Below are 20,538 nucleotides of genomic sequence, written 5' to 3' on the forward strand. Positions count from 1 at the left end.
TCCAGCCCCCCAAAGCACAGGGAGCCCCACATCCCTCCTAAGCAGCGGTGTTTCTTAAAGAGTGGTTCTGGACCAGCAGAATCAGTATCCCCTGGAGCTTGCTAGAAACTCAAGTCCTTTCCCTGGCCCCCCCCCAACCCCCACCCCAGATCTGCTACATCAGAAGCAGCAGGTGCAATCTGTTTGTGTTTTATCAAGCCCAGGAGGTGATCCTGATCACAGTAAAGATTGAGAACCACTGGGCTAGAGATTCCCAAGTAAGAGGTGATGGCTTCAGTTTTTCCTGTCACCTCCAGCTCTGAGTTCCTATTTCCATCCAACTAGTATGGAACAGTGGTAAAGAATCTGGCTGCTAAAGCAGGAGACTCAAGAGACATGAGTTCAATCCCTGGGTCCGGAAGGTCCCCTGGAGACGGGATTGGCTACCCACTCCAGTGTTCTTGCCTGGAAAACGCCATGGCCAGAGGAGCCTGGAGGGCCACAGTCCAGGGGGTCGCGAAGAGTTGGACATGACTTAGTGTGTGTGTGCATGCACACACACAGTTGAGATTATTAATTACTGTGAGTCATGAGCAAGGGTGGCTGTGAGGTTAAGAACTTGGGCTCTCGAGCTGGACCACTTCGATTTGAATTCTTGACCTCTAGTCACTGTGGTCCCTGAGTGAGTGGCTTACATTCCCTCTCCTTCAGACCGCTTATCCCTAATAAGGTTAACATCACATTCCCCACAAGGCAGCTGGGAGCGTTTGGTGTGTTTGCATGTCAACTGCTTGAACAATGCCTGGTGCATAGTAGGCCAGCAGTCAACATTCACTTTTTTTATTGCTGGTTTTGTGCAGGCAGACTCTCTTTTGCAGTGTGTTGACCCAGATGTGAAATTTAGTCCTTATACCCTGATTTACACAACACACACACACACACACACACACACACACACACACACACACCCCATTTACACAAGGGCTTTGTGAACATGGTAAACTTGAAGGAGATTTGAGGAAATGGATGGTGTTTACATTACAACACTGCAAACAGTTGAAATTGAAGATTGGACAGCCTTGTTCTAAGAGGCTGATGGCTTGGTGAGCAGTCTTATGGTTTGGACTTTTTAACTTGCTCCTTTCTTGGGCTCATCAGAAACTTAACCAGCTCCCTCTTTATTTTGCCGAGTGGTTTGGCTGCCGTTCCTCCAGCCCCACTTGTAAACTTTTCTCTTTGCCTCCTTTGTAAATCAGACAGCTTTTGAATAACGGACCTTCTCATCTGACCTTTCTGCCTTTCTGCCTCTCGGGGAAGAGAGAACAGCAGGGAAATATATTTCCCTTCGCATGTAAACTACATCATAGTACCTCTCAGAGTGCCTTAGTGGCACAGCCAACTTTGGTTTATCTACATATGTGTATGAATATTGAGTTGGATCTGCTTATCTTATCTGTCAGAGCATGTTGTGAATGTTTTCACAGACAGAACATCTGTGAATGTTTGTCCTGCTGTTTCTTGTAAACCATCACGCCTGTCCAACTAGGGGTTTAGTCTCAACCAGGATCTCTCAACCTTGACGCTACCTGGATAATCCTTTGTTGAGGAGGGGTGGTGTCTTTCTGGGCTTTATAGGATGTTTAGCAGCATCATTGGCCTCTGCCCATCAGATGCCAGTAGCGTTCCCTGGTCGTGACACCAAAGTTGTCTCTAGAATTGCCAGGTGTCTCTGGAACTGCCTGCCACTGCCCCTCACCCCCCACACACACTCAGTTAAGAATGGTCTAAGCTAAATCTTCTGTAGTAGTTTAAGTCCATTATACCTTACTCTCTCCCAGAGTTTACCTCTGATAGTGTATTTATGGTTGTTGATGTTGGTTAGTTGCTAAGATGTGTCTGACTCTTTTGCGACCCTGTGGACTATAACCCACCAGGCTCCTCTGTCCATAGGATTTTCGCTGGCAAGAATACTGGAGTGGGTTGCCATTTCCTCCTCCAGGGATCCAACTGGGGTCACCTGCATGAGCAGGTAGATTCTTTTCCGAGTCACCAGGGAAGCCCTATATACATGGTTACTGGACTGGATTTATCCATTGAGTAGAAGGATGCAGAGTCCCAGCAGGTCCTGGGTCACCAGCGATTCCTAGGGAGAATTACCAACACTTTGTAGCTGCATCTCCTGGAAGGCTCCACACTTAACCCACCTGCATTTGAGCCAAGGACATCTCGCTCTCACCCCAGTACCCGTTTAATCTGCTTCTTGACTCCCAAGCCCCCACCCCACCCCCCTGCTACAGCAGGAAACCTCACAGGAACTAGGAATGGCCTTTGGGTTTTGGCTTATAAATACTCATGGTCTCATTTTTCTTACTGAGAAAAAAATTTTTTATCGTGTTTAACATTCTTGTTGCCGTAGTGGAAACTTTTGTTCTTTGGCGAGTTTCCCATTTCAGGCATAGGGTCAGATTCCTCAGTGGAACTCTGAACATTTTCTAGGGAAGTTTCTTTCACCAGGGAGATTGTACCTTTGGTGCACGTACATGATGGAGGTTGTATTCTGCGTTAAGACTTTGCAGGATCTAAGGCAGATGAAGAAAACTAGAGGAAGAGCCATGTGTCTGGGGCTCCGTGGGAGGCCGTAATGAAAATCCTTTTATGGCTCCATTACTTTTCTGATTTTTTTTTTCCTCCCTTATATTCTAGCATCTCAAATCTAAGAGGAACAGCCAGTAGTACTTCAGCCGGTATGAGTTAGACTATGCTGTGGTAACGCAGAGTCCCCAGAGTTCAGTGACATCAAACAGAGGTTTCTTTCTTACTCACGCTACTTGTTTGCAGTGGGTCAGCGTAAGACCTGTACTCATTATAATAAAACTTAGGAACCAAGCCTGGCAGAACAGGCACCTCCCCAAGTGTAGGTGATCGCTGTGCCAAAGGGGAAGAGGATCCGGTTCTGACAATTAAATGCTCTAGAATCAAGATCACTAATGACACTTGTATTGGTCAGGGTTGTCCAGAGAGAATTAATAGGATGTGTATATCTCTATCCCTGTATCCCTTCCTCTCTCCTCCCTACCCTTCTCTTACTTACCCTCCCTCCTTCCTGTCATTAATTTATTTTAAGGAACTGGCTCGCTTGACTGTGGGGGCAGGGAAGCCCCTGCAGGCTGGAGACCCCAGGAAGAGTCAGTGTTGCAGCTCAAATCTGAAGACAGTCTAGGAGCAGAATTCCTTCTTGGAGGGAGTCCATCTTTTCTTTAAGGCCATTTCATTTCAGATGATTAGATGAGGCCCACCCACATTAATTCATGGGGTCGCAAAGAGTCGAACACAACTGAGCAACTTAACTGAACTGAATCCACATTATGGAGGGTAATCTGGTCTACTCAAAGTCTACCAATGTAAATGTTTATCCTATCTAAAAAAAAATTACTTTCATGCAGATATCTAGTTTTATCAAATATCTGGGATCATACCATGGTCTGACCCAGTTGACACATAAAATTAACCATCATAATTAACCATCATTAACACTCAGCATCTATTGTCAAGTCATGGGCCAGAATTAGTCACATGGCCCCACTTAGACACAAGAGTCCAGGATGCACGATCTATTATGTGCCTAGAGGGAGGAGTGGAAACCAGTGATACTTGATGAAGCAGCAGTAACGATCACAGCTGTGAACTCGGTTACCTGAGGGTGAAAGCAAGCCTCAGTCCATGTGGTCCCCATTCCAATGCATTCTGCAAGGTTGATGCAGAAATCGTTTTATTTTTCAGTTGTTTTATTTTATTGGGATATACTTGATTAACCTGGTTTCCCTGGTGGCTCAGTCAGTAAAGAATCTGCCTGCAATGCAGGAGACCTGAAATCAATCCCTGGGTCGGGAAGATCCCCTAGAGAAGGAAATGGCAACTCACTCCAGTACACTTGCCTGGAAAATCCCATGGACAGAGGAGCCTGGCAGTCTATAGTCCATGGGGTCACAAGAGTTGGACATGACTTAGTGACTAAACCACCACTTGGTTTACAATCTTGAGTTAGTTTCAGGTGTGGCAGAGTGAATTAGTTACACATATACGTATATCCATTCTTTTTCAGATTCTTTCTCATATAAGTCATTATGGAATATTGGGTAGAGTTCCCTGTGCTATATAGTAGGTCCTTATTGGTTATCTGTTTTATAGATAGTGCATATATGTTAATTCTGAACTTCTGATTTATCCCTCACCCCCATCTTTCCCCCTTGGGTAACCACAACTTTGTTTTTGTGATTTCTGAGTCTGTTTTTGTTTTGTAAATAGGTTTATTTGGATCACTTTTAAAAATAGATTCCACATATGAGTGATGTAGTGATATTTGTCTTTCTCTAACTTATTGCACTTAGTATGGTTAGCTCTGGGTTCGTCCATGTTGCTGCAAATGGCATTATTTCATTTTTTATGCCTGTTGTAGTTATTTCATTGTACATATGTACCACATGTTCTTTATGCATTCCTCTGTCAATGGACATTTAGGTTGCTCCTGTGTCTTGGCTATTGAAAACAGTGCTGCAGTGAACATGATGGGGGGCATGTATCCTTTCAAATTATGGTTTTCTCCAGATATATGCCCATGAGTGGGGTTGCTGGATCATATGGTAACTCTCCTTTTAGTTTTTTAAGAACCTCCATACTGTTCTCCATAGTGGCTATACCAATTTTCATTCCCACCAACAGTGTAGGAGGCTTGCCTTTTCTCCACACCCTCTCTAGCATTTATTCAGTTCAGTTCAGTTGCTCAGTCGTGTCTGACTCTTTGCGACCCCATGAATCGCAGCATGCCAGGCCTCCCTGTCCATCACCAACTGCTGGAGTTTACTCAAACTCATGTCCATCGAGTCGGTGATGCCATCCAGCCATCTCATCCTCTGTCATCCCCTTCTCCTCCTGCCCCCAGTTCCTCCCAGCATCAGGGTCTTTTCCAATGAGTCAACTCTTCACATGAGGTGGCCAAAGTATTGGAGTTTCAGCTTCAGCATCAGTCCGTCCAATGAACACTCAGGACTGATCTCCTTTAGGGATGGACTGGTTGGATCTCCTAGCATTTATTAATTGTAGACTTTTCAATGATGTCCTTTCTGACCAGTGTGAGATAATACCTCATTGTGGTTTTGATTTGCATTTCTCTAATAATTAGCAGTGTTGTGGGTCTTTTTATGTGCTTTTTGGCCATCTGTATGTCTTCTTTGGAGAAATGTCTATTTAGATCTCTGATCACTTTTTGATTGGGTTGTTTGTTTATTTTTGATGTGGAATTAGTTTTAGACTGAGACCTGCCTGCCCTTATCGCTCGCAGGAGAGGTTATGAGAGGTAGGTTATGACACGTCCTGGCCTCCAAGAGTACTACATTTTAAGATTCCTCTGTTAACATCTTCCTCTGTTACTTCTTCACTATTTCCGTTACTGTTTTCTGTGTGTGATGTTGCATTCAAGAATCCTTGCATGTTGTGAAGAATGCCCTGAAACAGTAATTTGGCCTTTGTGGCTTTCTTTTAGTACAGAGTCTTCAGGTTGTGTTTTTTCTTGCTTGGATGAGAAAAGGCTCAATTGTTAGCCCTCAATTTGCCACTCACGCACGCTATACTTCTGACAAGTCCCTCCCTAGTCTGGGCCTAGTTTCCCCAGCTACCTAGAGGGGCACTGAGCCCTGGGATCTCAAAGTTTCCTTCTGGATCTAACGTTGTGGGCATCTTTGGTGCATACCCTCTCCTCATGACCCGCCCCCTCCAGAGCCAGGGTTTGTGGACTGGCTGCCTGGTTGGGTCCAGTGGGAGCTGCATGACAAGGTTCTCCTCCCTGAAACTGGCAGGATCACTCTGGGTTCTCACTTGAAGCTGTGGCCTCACTAGTGCTCTGGCCATGCTGTGTTCATGAGCCCAGAGAGAATCCACTCTTCAGCCCAGCGTGGAAGCACCATCCCCCTTCCTGGTTGGTGGGGGAGCCCAGGGCGAGGATGTGTCACACTGGAGCTCTGGGAAGCATGCAGAGGACAGGACCAGGAGATGGCAACCATCCATCTTACCTAAAAGTGGGGTCTGGGAGCCAGGCCAGTCCTTTATGGCCATCCAGGCAAACCTAACCCCCAGAGAGCAGACTTTTAGGGGCCTCAACATGACTTGCTGTCACAGTATTCATATTTGATGCTTCCAGTACCACCAGTTATGTTGTAGCTCAAGTGAGATAATGTTGGAGAAAGGACCTGGAAAGCTATACATGCTATTCAAATATTAATTAATATTATCTATCAGGACTTCTCTAGGGGTCCAGCATTTATGAGTCCGTTGTGAAACGCAGAGGATGCAGATTCGATCCCTGGCCCAGAAACTAAAATCCCACATGCCACGGAGCAGCTAAGCTTGTGCACCCCAACTGGCGAATCTGTGTGCCATGTTGCCCTGCATGATGCAACCAGGACCCAATGCAGCCAAATAAATATTAAAAAAATAAAAAGAATGTTTCCTCTGAAGGAACATGTTTCTTTCAGTCAGAAACTAGAGGATCACAATAGCCTCCTTAAAAAGAAATCAATATCGTGTGCTGCCTTATTCCATAGATATTTTGGCGCTAGCAATGGAAAAGTGAACAGAGACACTAAGTTCATTAGAATACACCGTAATGCCAGATCTCAGCATGCTCTGGATGGGCAAAGCTTATAGGAGCTCAGAGAAGGGATCAATCGATTCTGCTCGTCAGGGTGGAAGCCTCCGTAGGAGCGGTGACTGTAAGCTGGGTCTTAGTGTCAAGGACTTTGTCGGAGGAGGTGAACGGCACCGTAGGCAGAAGGCTCAGCAAGCAAAGGTCAGAGTGCTGGCTAGGCTTAGGCAGACCTCGGGAAGTCTGACCTGGCTGCTGGGTGAGGCCAATGGGACCAAGTGAGGGGCAAGCAGCAGGGCGCTGGTGATCACGTTGTGAAGGGTCTGGAAGAGCTTAGGAGTTGGGTCTTTGCTGAGTCTTGTTTTCTTTTAATTACCAGATGCGGAAAAACTTTCTAATTTTGGTTTTGGTTGGGGGAAAAAAAAAAAGCTATTGCTCTAATTCTATCTACAAGCTATTGCTGCCTGTAGATTGATAATGGGTAAAATGTAGATTTCATTACAGAGTTGCTGCGCTGTCCTATTCATTTTGCTACTCTCCTACCTCTTAGAACTTCCACTATTCTCTGGTCATTTGAAATATTCGAGTAGGAGATAGGAGGCAGAATGTTATTTTAAAATTTTCTCTTTAAAATTTTGTTCAGTTGCTAAGTCATGTCCGACTCTTTAAGGAATAAGTGCTTATTTTAGAAAGTGTAGGAAATAAAACAGTAAAGAAGAAGAAAAAAATACAAGTAATTCCACCTTCCAGACAAGTTTGGTGCTACTATCTGGATAATTCTTTCCAGAGAGCATTTGAGGGCGGACACCTCGTTTTGCATGTTGCCTTTCTCACTGCATGAACCTGACCCTGGTAGGAGCTTCATCTGCGTTGTCGATTGATATCGGGAGGTTCCCCTAGACCCCTTTAGGGAACACTGGTTGAGTAGAACCAGATATGTTCAAACCCAAAATATTTCCATTTACTACCCGCAACATTTGGCAGCTTTCTCTCTAGGCCTCAATTCTTCATCAGTAAAATAGGAACAATGAAAATAGCAGCATCTCCACACTCAAGTATGTGTGTGCTAAGTCGCTTCAGTTGTGTCCAGCTCTGGGCAACCTTATGGACCGAAGCCTTCCAGGCTCCTCTGTCCATGGGATTCTCCAGGCAAGAATACTGGAGTGGGTTGCCTCGTGCTCCTCCAGGGGATCTTCCTGACCCAGGGATGGAGCCCGATCTCTTACGTCTCCTCATTGGCCGGTGGGTTCTTCACCCCCGGCCCTACCTGCTTGTGTACACAAGTGGAGACCAAATAAGTTCTTTGGTGCAAAGGACATAGGAAGGGGTCTTGCACACAGGAAGTGGTTCACATTTGTTATGGGTTTTTGTACTGCCCTCTGGGTGAGTCCAGCCTCCCCTGCCCCAGGGGGGAGGTTTGGGCTGGGGGGCGGGGGGAGGTTGTTGCAGGTGGAGAAGTCAGACTGTGAGAACTGCCTTCCAGTCTCATTGTCCTACACAGCTGGAGAGGGTCAAGCCTTTTAAGTCCCAGGATTAGGTTTGTGAACAAGCCAGGGTCCTAGTGCTTGTTGCCAGCTTTTCTCTGAGTGGCTCCACCATCCCCACAGCCTCCTTCCTCTGTATATTTCTCCCCATGGGCTTTTCAGGCAGGCTGTCCCTTTAAGAAAGCAGCCGCAAGCTGTGTACTCCACTGGTAGTCCTGCCTCCCCTGCTGGGTGCCTCCTTAGGCTGCAGCTGGGACCCTTCTGGGCTGGATTTGTGGGCTGGACCCTCCCTAGGAAGGAGGCTGCTTTGCGTCAAGTACACACCCCCAGGAATCCATGCCCAAGGAAGGACTTTCTGGCCAGAGCCCCCCACTGCAGCCCTGGGCTCCCATCCCTCTGCCCTGGCTCTGGGACATACAAGGATCATTCTTAAAGGCTGAGCTCAGGATCCCTAAAAAGAAAGTTAGAAAATAGCTGGATAAACTTGGGAAGTGAGAGAAACCTCCGATTGTGGATTGCAGTTTTGGGATTGAGTCTGGTGATTCTTGCTGGATGGAATCTGATGGGTAAATGTGGGAAGGAGGAGATGGGGGCGGGGGGCAGGGCCGGCTGGGATTCCCAGTGGGTAGGGAGCCTTGGACTTGGGGCTAGCCCCACCCCTCTCCTAGTGGTTGTCACCCCTGAGGCAGGGAGCTGAGGATTGACATCTGGAAACATCTGGAGCCAGGCCTGAGGGGTGAAGATCAAGGAGGGGATGTCAGTTTTCTCTCATTTGGGGAAAACAAAGTGTGGCCTGGGAGGGCTGTGTGCGAAGATGCTCCAGGCCAAAGGCAGTGAGTGACACTGTGATTCTGTCTCAGCTGGGGACTCGGGCGGGGGCACAGACCAGGCCCTGGGCTTGGTCTCCAGGGCCCTTGGACCCCGTCAGCTGCCCGAGCTACAGCAGGCAGGGCTGGGGCGGGAGGAGGCAGGTCTACTCAGGGTTGGGAAGAATGAAGGCCTGTTGTTCTGAAGCCTGGGAACGTTGCCCTGGGCTGCCCCAGCTCAGCCTGAGAAGGCATGGGGGAGGGTTCCCCAGGCAGAATGGGACTGAGCTGGTACCTCCCCACTTTGCAGGTCCCCCAGCCCTGTTTCCTGAGGCCTGGGCACAGGTGAGCTGCCTCGCTGAGAATGCGCAGATGTTATCGTTGGGAGGGCTGGGGTCTGTGACCCCCACAGAGGATGCAGGCTACAGAAGCAGGTTCAGTCCCTGAGCCCCAGATCAGAGATGCTACTGCCGAATTCTGCTCCAAGAGTCCTTTCCTCTGTTCCATCTTGTGCCAGGCTGTGGCTGAGGGTTTACTGAGATTAAAAAAAAAAATGCCATGATGGAATTGGCAGGGTGTGAAGATCTAGAAAGATGTTTGGATATGAGATTAAAGCTGTCTTTGACAAGTGACAATAATAATTACCATTTATCCTGTAGCTTGAATGTGCCAAGCACAGTGCCAAGGGCTTTTGGGGTACCATTTCGTTTCATCCTTGAAGTAATTGTTTGAGTCATGAATAGTTTTGGAGATGTTTTTAGAAATATATCTATTTTATTTATTATTTATTTGGCTGCGCTGGATCTTGTGGGATCTTTCAGTTGAGGCATGTGAACTCTTAGCTGCGGCATGTGGGATCTAGTTCCCTGACCAGGGTTTGAACCAGGGCCCTCTGCATTGGGAGTGCAGAGTCTTAGCCGCTGGACCACCAGGGAAGTCCCTGGAGATTTTTATGGATGAATTAACTGAGGCTCAGAGAGGCGAGGGACCTTGCCTGGGGACACAGAGCTGGTAAATTGCAGAACCAGGACTTCAACGCCTTCATTCATTCAATCATTCATTCCTGTGTTGCTTTAAAAATGTTGAGCCTGAGATCCTTCTGTGTGCCAGCGATTCTGATGGGCGCTGAAGACACAGCTGGGCACTAGGTTGGGGAAAGCCTGACCAGCCTGACTCCACAGCCCAGTGCTCAGCCCGAGGCAGAGTCTTCCAGATGAACCCAGAGACCCTGGGAGAGAGTTGTGTTGAGAACTCTGCTTGCGAATGTTCTTTGCCTTAAATGTTTCATTTTGTTTTCACTTTAATAGTCATCTTAAAAATGAATGCGTTCATTCTGAATCATCTGAATAGGCATCACAGAACCTACTACTGGCCTGAGATTTTAGTCCCCAAGTTTATGCTTCTGTGCGAGTTGGCACCAAGTGGTTTCGTAAAATGATAGTGTTTAACGTTAATGCTTTGTTTCTTAAACCGGACTCTGCATTGTGTGCTTGGAAGGCCCAAACACCCAAGATTAAGAAAGGCTACACTGACTCTGCTGCAGGAGGGGGAGGTGCAGTAAGGGTATCCCGGGAAGAGACAGTTTAACCTCCCTTCTCCCCCTCAGGACAGAGTGAACTGGACTCCGTCCAGGGCAGGGGGAGTGAAGCTGCATGGATTTCTGATCTCGCAGAATCAGGGGGGAACCCAGTCCAGAGATTCAGAGAAGAACATGCAAGTCAGGAAAGAGGAAAGTCCCTGAATTAGGGGCAGGGAGCCCCATTTCCAACACACCCTCTCTGACCTCTAGCAAATGGAAGCTCCTCTGTAAGTCTTTCCAGATGGGGCAGCTTGTGCTGAGGCTGGGAAGGGAAAGTGCCAGGCCTCCTGAGAGCGCTGTGTGGTTTCCTCCCGAAGAGGGGTGTTCTCTGGCCACCCTAGAACTTCAGACCTCTCCCAGGGTCCAGCCCTTGGGTGAGAAGGCCAGAGCAGGCTCCCTGACATCCGGAACTGTGGCTGCAACCCAGGCCTCAACCCCCTGGACACGAGCAGGCGCACTGTTGTGGCCTCGAGCCTCGGGCCTTGGATATGGGGCTGGGTGGCCGGCCCCCCATTTGGATCGGAGAGCCCCCCAGCACAGGTGGCCAGAGATGAGACCCAGGACCCAGACCGCCCCCTCCTCCTCATCCACCTCTTGTTCCTCTTCCTCCTCTTCCTGCTGAGGTCTTGGGTCTTGCTGTGAGGTCACTTGTGGTCACACCTCCCTGTGAGCAACGCTCTCATTATCTTTATCCTCCGGTTCCTGTCCTTTCCCTGGATCCTGACCGATCATCCTGGGTTTCCTTTCGCAGACCTCTCTCTGGCCCCATCCAGCTCCTGCGTTAGCAGTCGGTGAGCCGGGAAGACCTGAGGGCACAGAGTTTGACTTTGGGGGCCACAAGGTCTTTGTCATTCTCACTTGGCTCTAACAAGTTGGTTCCCTGTGGCTAGTTGGACTCCTTAACGTGTTGCGCCCACCCGCTTCTACATCTCTGGGCCCAGCTTCAGCACTGAGTCCTTCTCATCCCCCCATGAGCCCCACTCTCCAGCCGCCCCACCCAGCCTGCCCTTCCTTGAACTTACTCATCTCTTCCCTGCCTCTGAACCCCTGTCTGTGCAGTGCCCCCAATCGCCGCCACCCCCCACCCCGCCCAGTCCTATCTACTCATAAGATTTTGATGCCTTGTTCAGGCCAGCTGTTCCCTCTTTTTGTCCTGCCATGACCCTGCACCCCTGAAACCTCTCCAACACAGCAAATTCTCCTCTGTGACTCTGTCACTTCATACTTGCCTTCACACCCTGCACTTTAGTAATTTGTCCCTCACTGTGTCTCTTCAAGGGCAGGAATCAATAGACTTGGCTATTTTCACTGCCTCCCCCATCCCTGGCTCTGTGCCTGCCAGGCAGCAGGCGGGCAGGAAGTCCTGTTGGCACAAAGGCTCATGACCTGTCCTTTCCCCACCTCCAGAGCCCCTGCCACAGCTGGTGGCTTTCTGGGGTCTAGCAGAGCCATTTTGGGAAATCAAGATCTTGTCACGTGTCAGGCCCTGAAACATCCCAGAGCCAAATCCATCTCTGGGCCTGTAACCTGAGCCTCCCCATTCCCTGCACCCCGTGATCAGGTGGCCCTGTTTATTTTGACATCCCGTGAGGGGCCCAAGTGGGGACACGAGAGATCCTGATTTCAAAGCAAGAATTTTCTCTGGTAGCCGCTGAAGGCCAGGCCCCTGCCAGCTCCCGGGCTCCTGTGTTAGCATTTTCAGTTAATTAAGAAAACAAGCCCTGAATCCCTCGCTGTGATGGTTCTGCAGATTCAGGGCAGAAGGTGCATGTCAGCGTGCAGGAAAGGCCTCCCAGCTTCTGTAGGCCAGGTGAGCTGGAGAGGTGCTGACGTGCCTTCTCAGGAAGAGAAGAGGCTCTGAAACTGCATCCTGAGCAGCCGACTCCAGGCAGGGCCCAGAGTGTGAATTTCTGCCCCACCTGCCCCTCTCAGGGTGTTTTCTGAACGGATGGAGGATGGATCCAGGCCAGAGGGATGAGGGTAGCAGAGGAGGATTCGAGAGCCCGGAATTCGCCGGTCTTCTTCTCCAGAACTAGGTTATCCCATCTTCCTGGCTGGTGGAAGAGAGCAGTGAGGGGTGGGTCAGGGATAGCTTTAGCAGGGCTGACCTGCCAGGGGGTCAGGGTTGTTGCTCACCCATGCAGAGCCTTGGTGTGAGTTTAAAAGGGTATCTTTTCTTAAGGGAAATGTAGCTAAATATCAGTAGATTGCTGCAGAAGCTGCCCAGCCCACCCTCTTCCTGGCCCACACTCTCTGGGGTACCTGGAAGTAATGCCGGGCCTCCACCAGTGCCCTTCCCTGACATAGGCGTCATCTGACATCTGTGGGGATTGGACTTGGGCTTCTGGGCGGTCCAGGAGCACAGCTGCCTTCGCTTCTGCCCCTGTGAAGTCACACAGCCCCGTGGAAGGGGGATTCTCTTGCACAGCCTGGACACTGCATGCAGTGGTCCTGCTGCCCTTGGGCCGAGGGCGGCAGGATGGAGACCCAGTCCTGCTCTACCCCTACCAAACAGTCCAGGCAAATCATTTGGGCTTTGTGAACCTGGGTTCTAATGGGAAATGGGGATGAGGCACACATAGAATGTGTGTCCAGAAGGTGTAGGTATGTGTAAATGTTGGATAAAGTGTTAGTTGCTCAGTCATGTCCAATTCTTTGTGACCTGTGGACTGCAGCCCACCAGGCTTCTCTGTCCATGGAATTCTCCAGACAAGAATAATAGAGTAGGTAGCCATTCCTTTCTCCAGAGGATCAGTCTTCCTGACCCAGAGATTGAACCCGAGTCTCCTGCACTGCAGGCAGATTCTTTACTGCCTGAGACAGCGGGGATGTTCCACATATTAGATAAGACATATGCATACCTGTCCTGGCTCGGGGAACCTGGCTTCCTCCCCCACTGGGTGTCTGTCTTATTCCATCCTGCCTACTGGCCAGGTATCTGGCTCCCTGAAAAGATGCTGGAGAGAAATAACAAAGATGTGATTAGCTCCTGCTCAGCCTGGGGATGGAGGGGTTGTAGGGTGAGCTCTCTGTATCTGGTTTAACTGTCCAAATGATCAACAGTTGGTGGCAGATATTTTTTGACTTTTGAGACCCTTGCCTTTATCCCCTGGGGAATCTCAGGGCTCCTTGCCTTCCCCAGGTAATGACTACTTCACCCACAGGGAAGGCCATATTCGCAGGAAGGTAGGGTCATTTGGGGAAAGCACATCTCTCAAAAAGTGAGAATCCTTGTGGTGCTCTAAAGTGGGACACAAGTCATTTGAGGTTTTGAGGGGGAGTTTCCGATCTTTCTCTGTTTTTTTTTTTTTTCATTTCCTCCCTCTTTCCCTTGCTCCTCCCCTGCCCCACTTATTTTCCCTTTTAATTTCCAAATCAATCCTTATGTTGTATAGCTGATATGACCAATAGCTCTTATTTCCTGGAAAACCTATTCAAAATGCCACCTGATCCTCCCCAAACTCCCAAATCCCTGGACACCAGGTGGATTTGTTTGCTTTCAGCTTCTGTTGCTAATTTTTCTCATTTTGCCTTAGGACCATTTGCATGCAAAAATTGAGGAAATTTTTTTTTAATTAAGGAAAATATACTATAAATCAGGCGTGGAATATGAGACCGCGTACTGATGGTAGATGAATAATGCTAATTGTGTGTGAAGTCACAGCTTTCTATAACATTGACTTGGCAGGTCAGAACCTTTTGGACTGACTATTGGGAAGACCATCTCTTGTTTAAAGAGTTTCTGAATATCCTCCAGGCTTTGAAGAGAACATTTGCGATAAAGACCAAAAGAAGTTGTGAATTTGTTTCTAGACTATTAGGGAACATCTTCCAGAGGGAGAGGCCCTCACTGGATTCACAGTCTTTAGGGAAGTATTCATTGAGGAATCTGGGTAAAGGTTTTCAGAGTTTTTTATTTACTACATTTCTGTAACTGTTGTTTCATATACACTATCTTCAGGAGAAACTATTTAGAGGAAACCAAGAACTGAAGAACCAAGCCAGGGTTTGTCTGCTGCTGAGAATTTGAGGATGGAGTTCTAGCTGTGGGGTCTCATGAGTTTGCTTTTTCCCAGGGGCAAGTGGCCTTGCTTCTCAGGCCTCGGTTTTCTCCTCTGTAAAGTGGGCTTGAAAAGGAGAGTCACCTCCACTCTCAGCACCCTGTGCTTCTGTGAATTTGAGTCAGTTCTAAATGAGGTGGATGAACTGGAGCCTATGATACAGAGCCAAGTCAGTCAGAAAGAGAAAAGCAAATATCGTGTGTTAATGCATATATATGGAATCTAGAAAGATGGTACTGATGAACCTGTTTTTGGGGCAGCAGTGAAGATGCAGACAGAGAGAACAGACTTGTGGACACAGTGGGGGAAGGAGAGGGTGGGGTGAATTGAGAGAGCAGCATGGAAGCATACACGTTACCATATGTGAAATAGACAGCCAGTGCGGATTTGCTGCATGATGCAGGGAGTTCAGACCAGCGCTCTGTGACAACCTAGAGGGGTGGGAAAGAGGTTTAAGAGGGAGGAGACCTGTGTATACCTATGGCTGATTCATGTTGATGTACAGCAGAAACCAACACAATATTATAAAGCAGTTATCCTCCAATTAAAAATAAATAAATTTAAAAAAAAATCCTGGGGTTCCCAAAATCTTTTAGAGAGCTCCCTGCAGGATAGTCAGAGAAAAGAGGAGCCCCGTTCCTTACCCAAAGGCTGGGGGAGTGGGAATGGTGGAGAGGGAGGTGGAACCATCCAGAAGCAGAACAGAGTAATCTTTCCCAGGGTCAGATTTTTGCACCTGAGCTTGTGGAATGACACTTGGTCACTCCAGAGACAGTGGCCCTTTTGCCTTGGCTCTCTGAGTGGGGGTCCACTGAGACATCCCTGTGCTGGCTGATTGTGGGGCGTGAGCCTGGGCTGCCGTTCAGGGTCTCTATGTGCTTCCCCTTGACCTCCTTGGTTTGAGCATGGATCCTGTTAGGACCTAAGGAGAGTTTGGAAAATCCCAAACCCAGTTTCAGAGTCCAAGGAGGGTGGTCCTCTCAAGACCAAGTCCTGGGCTACTTCTCAGGTCTAGCCACACCCATCTCTGCACGCCCCTCCTCTCACCGGCTGTATCTTCACTCTTGCCCTTCCATCCCCTCTGCCTGAAGATTGATACCTGGTGAGGTATCTAGCCCTCCCTCAAGGCTCAGTTCAAACACTCCCCCCACTTCTATAAAGTCTCCTGCCCCCCTTCCCCTGGTTTCAGGGAGATGAAGTTCTCCTCTCTCTGCCAGCCAGACCTACCGCTGATGTAGCACTTAGCAGGTTGCTTGAAAACCACTCTTCTGCTTGACTCTCGTAAACCAGGAGCTTCCAGAAGGCAAGGATTCCAGTAGCTTCCACTGGGCTTTCCTAGTCCCAGTGACAGGTTCTAGTTCATAGTAGGTAGGTCTCGGTTAAACATCGACCAAATGACAAGTGAAGGGAACCTATGCTCTTTGTGGTTTTTTTTTGCAAATAGGTTCACCAGTACCATCTTTCTAGATTCCATATATTTGCGTTAATACACAATATTTGTTTTTCTCTTTCTGACTTACTTGGCTCTGTATAATAGGCTTCAGATGCAAGCAGGCAGGAGTGGTTTGTGTTTGGGCCATCTCCCCAGGGCCCAGCTCCACGGTGGTGTCTGAACAGAGCATGCTGATCAGCCCCCTGCTCCCCCATATCCCTTCCATGCCAGGGACTGAGAGCTGGGCTGATGGGCGTGCAGGGAGCCCAGGGCTGGTGTAGGTGGCAGCACCATGCTGTCCTTCTCTAGGGACCAAGGTGTGACAACATGCCATCGTCCGCAGCAGCCTGTGATTCCAGCAGCACTTGGGGAAAACCACACGGTTTGTGCCTGTGACGGACACCTGTGTTGGAGGCTGAGGAGACAACTTACTTGGTACCAGTTAGAGAGTTCTAGTGGGTCAAGCTTTCCATGCTCATCAAGAGAAACCTGGGCAATGTCAACCTGCATGAAGGCCAGGGGGATCAGAGGAGAGCAGGGATTGCTGAGAGTCAGGAGTGAGTTTGTTTACACTCCAGCATTTTCAGACCCATTTGCTGAGTGCCTCCCATGTGTGTCCATCACTGTTCTAAGCTCTGAGGGAGCAACCTGACCATGTCCCTGCCTTCGGGGAGGCTTACTTTCTAGTGAAAGTCCTGGAAGACCAAGAGAATGGGAGCTGAGGCCCGTGCCCCCCTCCAAGGCTATTCTGAGCTGGCCTCTTGGTGAGGGGTATCCTTTCTCCATTCATTAGTCCCTGCATTCTTCCCCAAGATGTTGCCTGCTAGAAGCACCTTGGTATCACTCTTGCAGATTATCAGCCCTCCCTCCTTGCCCAGGGCATGTTAGAGACCCCGCCCCTAGACTCCCACCATGCCCTGCACAACTCTGCCCCCTCCCCAACCTGCTTACCTGTGGACCTTTTTTCCCTGACCAACTGAGAGCCTTTTTAGTAACCAGGTCTATGCTTTTTTTGTTTGTTTCTTAAAAAATATTTATGTATTTGGCTGCACTGAGTCTTTGTTGCAGTATGTTGTTTAGTCGCTAAGTTGTGTCCATTTCTTGGCAATCCCATGAACTGCAGCACACCAGGCTTCCCTGTCCTTCACCATTTCCCGGAGCTTGCTCAAACTCATGTCCGTTGAGTTGGTAATACCATCCTACCATCTCATTCTCTGTCGCCCCCTTCTCCTCTTGCCTTCAATCTTTCCCAGCATCAGGGTCTTTTCCAGTGAGTTGGCTCTTGGCATCAGGTGGCCAAAGTATTGGAGCTCCGGCTTCAGCCTCAGTACTTCCAGTGCAGCATGCGGGGTCTTTTAATTGCAGCCTGGACCTATAGGGTCTAGTTTCCTGACCAAGGATTGAAGCCAGGCCCCCCCTGCACTGGGGGCGCAGAGTCTTACCCTGGACCACCAGGGAAGTCCCCAGGTCTGTCTTCTATTCATGACCACACCCCTGCAGCATGCTGTGCCTGGCACGAAGTGGGGCTTCCACATGTGACTAGAATTAATGACCCATGGGGTAAACGCTTGGTTTCATTTGTCCATCTTCCCCATCCACGCTCAGCTTGCACATCTGTTCTCCTCTCTTTCCAGGTGAGCCTTGGAACAGGGTGAACTCTTGGGGAAGCTGTCAGAAAGTTGGAAAACTGGGGGAAATGGGACAAGACTCTGGCTGGAGTCAGCTCCTCTGAGTGTACTCTCTGCGATTTGGCCACTTGAGGCTCATCTGCCTTTGAACTCGCTCCCTCCCCCGGTCTGGGAAGGCGGGTAGGGTTCAGGGCCGACAGAGCTGAGCCATGAACGTGGACCCTCCTTGCTGAGGCCTGTGTCTCCCTCCTTGTGGGTGGGGACGAGGCAGTGCTGAGGGACAGACCTGTCCCAATGGGTCTCCGGTTCAGTCCACCCAGCTGGGCCTGCTGGAGAGCAGGCCGCCTGGGAACGGCTGGGAAGTCAGGCCCGGCCTTGGGCCCACTTCCCCCAAGGCCAGGATGTGGCGTGGGACCCAGGCAGGCGGAGGTTCCCACCACTTGGCTCCTGCACCCGAAACGCTCCAAGCCCAGGCGGTGTCTCCCAGCAGGAGGGGGTGGGGGCAGACTCCAGCTGCCTGGGTCAGGACCCAGCGTCAGGACCAGGGCAGCTCCATAGGCGCCCACCTCTGACATCTCTCCGCCACCTGGACAGCTGCCAGTGGCCCTGCAGTCCAGCCTTGCCTTGCCACGGGGGAAGAGATTTGGGGATTAACCATTGCAGGCCCTGCCTGAGCCAGGCTGAGACTGGTCCTCCCAGATCAGCTGGCATCCATCCACCATGTGCCAAGGACTGGGGAGGATGTATTCGCAAATGTCATCTCATTTCATCCTCATGTCAGTCCCATTTTCCTGATGAGTAGACTGAGGTGTGTGGAGTTACATAATCTGCTTATGCTGGTGGTGGTGCTCAGTGGTGTCCAACTCTGCGATCCCATGGACTGTAGCCCGTCAGGCTCCTCTGTCCATGGGATTTCCCAGGTAAGAATACCAGAGTGGGTTGCTGTTTCCTACTCCAGGGGATCTTCCCAACCCAGGGATTGAACCTGTGTCTCTTGCGCCTCCCACATTGGCAGGTGGATTCTTTACCACTGTGCCACCTGGGAAGCCCCTGTAATCTGCTTAAGGTTATACAATTAGTAAGAAAATTTCCTGTATTCATCCTTTGTTACAGAGTCTGCTATGTGCTAGGCAGTAATTCTTGGCCCTGTGGATATACAATGGATGATGGACAAAAAAATGATGGACAAACAGGGAGAGATAGAAAATAATATATATAGCATCTCGTATGGTGATAAGTCTATGTGGAAGATAGGAGGAGGGAAAAGGGAGTGGATGATGTTGGAAGAGGTTTGTTTTTTTTTAATTTTAAACTTTTATTATTTCTGTTGTTGCATATTCATCGTTGACTATATTGCATTTAAATTTTTTTTCATTTAAAAATATTTTTATTTTATATTGGAGTATAGTTGATTTACAATGTTGTATTAGTTTCAGATATACAGAGAAGTGATTCAGTTACACATATACATATATCTATTCTTTTTCAGATTCTTTTCCCATATAGGTTATTATAGAATATTGAGTAGAGTTCTTGTGCTAGGCAGTAGGTCCTTGTTGATAATCTTTATTATCTATACTAGTGTGTATATATTAATCCCAAACTCCTAATTTATTCCCTCCCCACCTTTCTTCTTGGAAACCTTAAGTTTGTTTTCTGTGTAAGTCTTTCTTTTTTGTAGATCAGTTCATTTGTATCATTTTTTCAGATTCCACATTTAAGTGGTATCATACGATATTTGTCTTTCTCTGACTTACTTCACTTAGTATGATAATCTCTTGGTCTATCCACGGTGCTGCAAATGCATGATTTCATTCATTTTTTATGGCCGAGTAATATGCCATTGTGTGTTTATATGTCACATCTCTTTATCCATTCCTCTGTTGATGGACATTAGGTCGCTTCCATGTCTTGGCTATGGTCAGTAGTCCTGCTATGAACATTGGGGTGCATGTATCTTTTCGAATTTATGGCTTTCTGCAGATATATGCCCAGGAGTGGGGTTGCTGGATTGTATGATAGTTCTAGTTTTAGTTTTTTAAGAGACCTCCATACTGTTCTCCACAGTGGCTATACCAGTTTATATTTCCACGAGCGGTGTGGAGGGTTCCCTTTTTGCACTGGAAGAAGGGTTATTTTAAGTAATCTCATTGAGAAGGTGAGTAGTTATTGCTACTTACACAGTATTTGCTGGGAGCCAGGCATGACCCTGATCACCATGTATAAGACCACTAACCCACTGACTTAATCCCTGCAACTACCTTCGGAGGCAAATTACTATTATTTACATTTTCAGAAGGGCACAGAGAGGCAGAGGGAGGCAAAGTAACTTGCCAGAGACAACACAGCCGATCAGTGGTGCTGGGATCTGTACTCATGCAACCTGAGTTCTGGCTCGTTACCACTATGCTGTCCTTCTAGGGCTTCGCAGACAGTAAGTGGGTGGGCAGAAGGGTGGGCCTGCAGGACCCTATTATAGGGCAGGCAGGTGCTAAGTGAGTAAGTGTCTGGGTGCCCCCTCCGCTGTAGCCCTTTTGAGGGGGAGGAAAGGGCAGAGCAATAGGCAGATTCTTTAGAGTTAAACCTGACTGAGAAGGGAGGGCTTGAGTATATTTGCAGAAAATAATAGAGGGTAAACACTCCAGATGCAGCTGTCTCTCCCCCCGCTCCCAGTTCTTCTCTCCTGGTCCCTCCAGGCTCCTTCAGCTCCTTCAGCTCCAACTCAGATCTGAAATAAGTAGGACTGTTTCTTGCTCTTGTTCTAATCTGCCCTCCCTCCATACCAGTCTGGGAAGAACTTACTTAGTTATGATGATGAAGGCAGCTAATATTTATTGAAGACTTCTTGAAATGGTTGGGGAACATGTGTATGTTACAACTCACATGTGCAAGAAAAATAATTACTTGCTGGAATTGATCACTTGCAATAAAA

General features: G+C 48.6%; 1 protein-coding gene and 1 non-coding gene across 5 annotated transcripts in view; one reads left to right on the top strand and one right to left on the bottom strand.

The window, feature by feature from the left end:
* Positions 1-20,538, top strand: part of DAAM2 (dishevelled associated activator of morphogenesis 2) — a 126,725-nt gene that overhangs the window by 25,539 nt on the left and 80,648 nt on the right. The window contains exon 1 of one of the 4 annotated variants that reach the window (XM_043450991.1): positions 8,806-8,933. The exons of the other annotated variants lie outside the window; for them this stretch is intronic. The gene's annotated coding sequence lies outside the window, so the exon portion shown is untranslated. Of the gene's footprint in view, positions 1-8,805; positions 8,934-20,538 lie in introns of those variants that run through there. 4 annotated transcript variants of the gene reach the window in all.
* TRNAG-CCC lies at positions 9,769-9,841 on the bottom strand. Its single transcript has one exon. It is a non-coding gene; the product is annotated as a tRNA-Gly (tRNA).

This window comes from Cervus canadensis, chromosome 28, assembly GCF_019320065.1.
Source record: "Cervus canadensis isolate Bull #8, Minnesota chromosome 28, ASM1932006v1, whole genome shotgun sequence".
Classification (NCBI taxonomy): domain Eukaryota; kingdom Metazoa; phylum Chordata; class Mammalia; order Artiodactyla; family Cervidae; genus Cervus; species Cervus canadensis.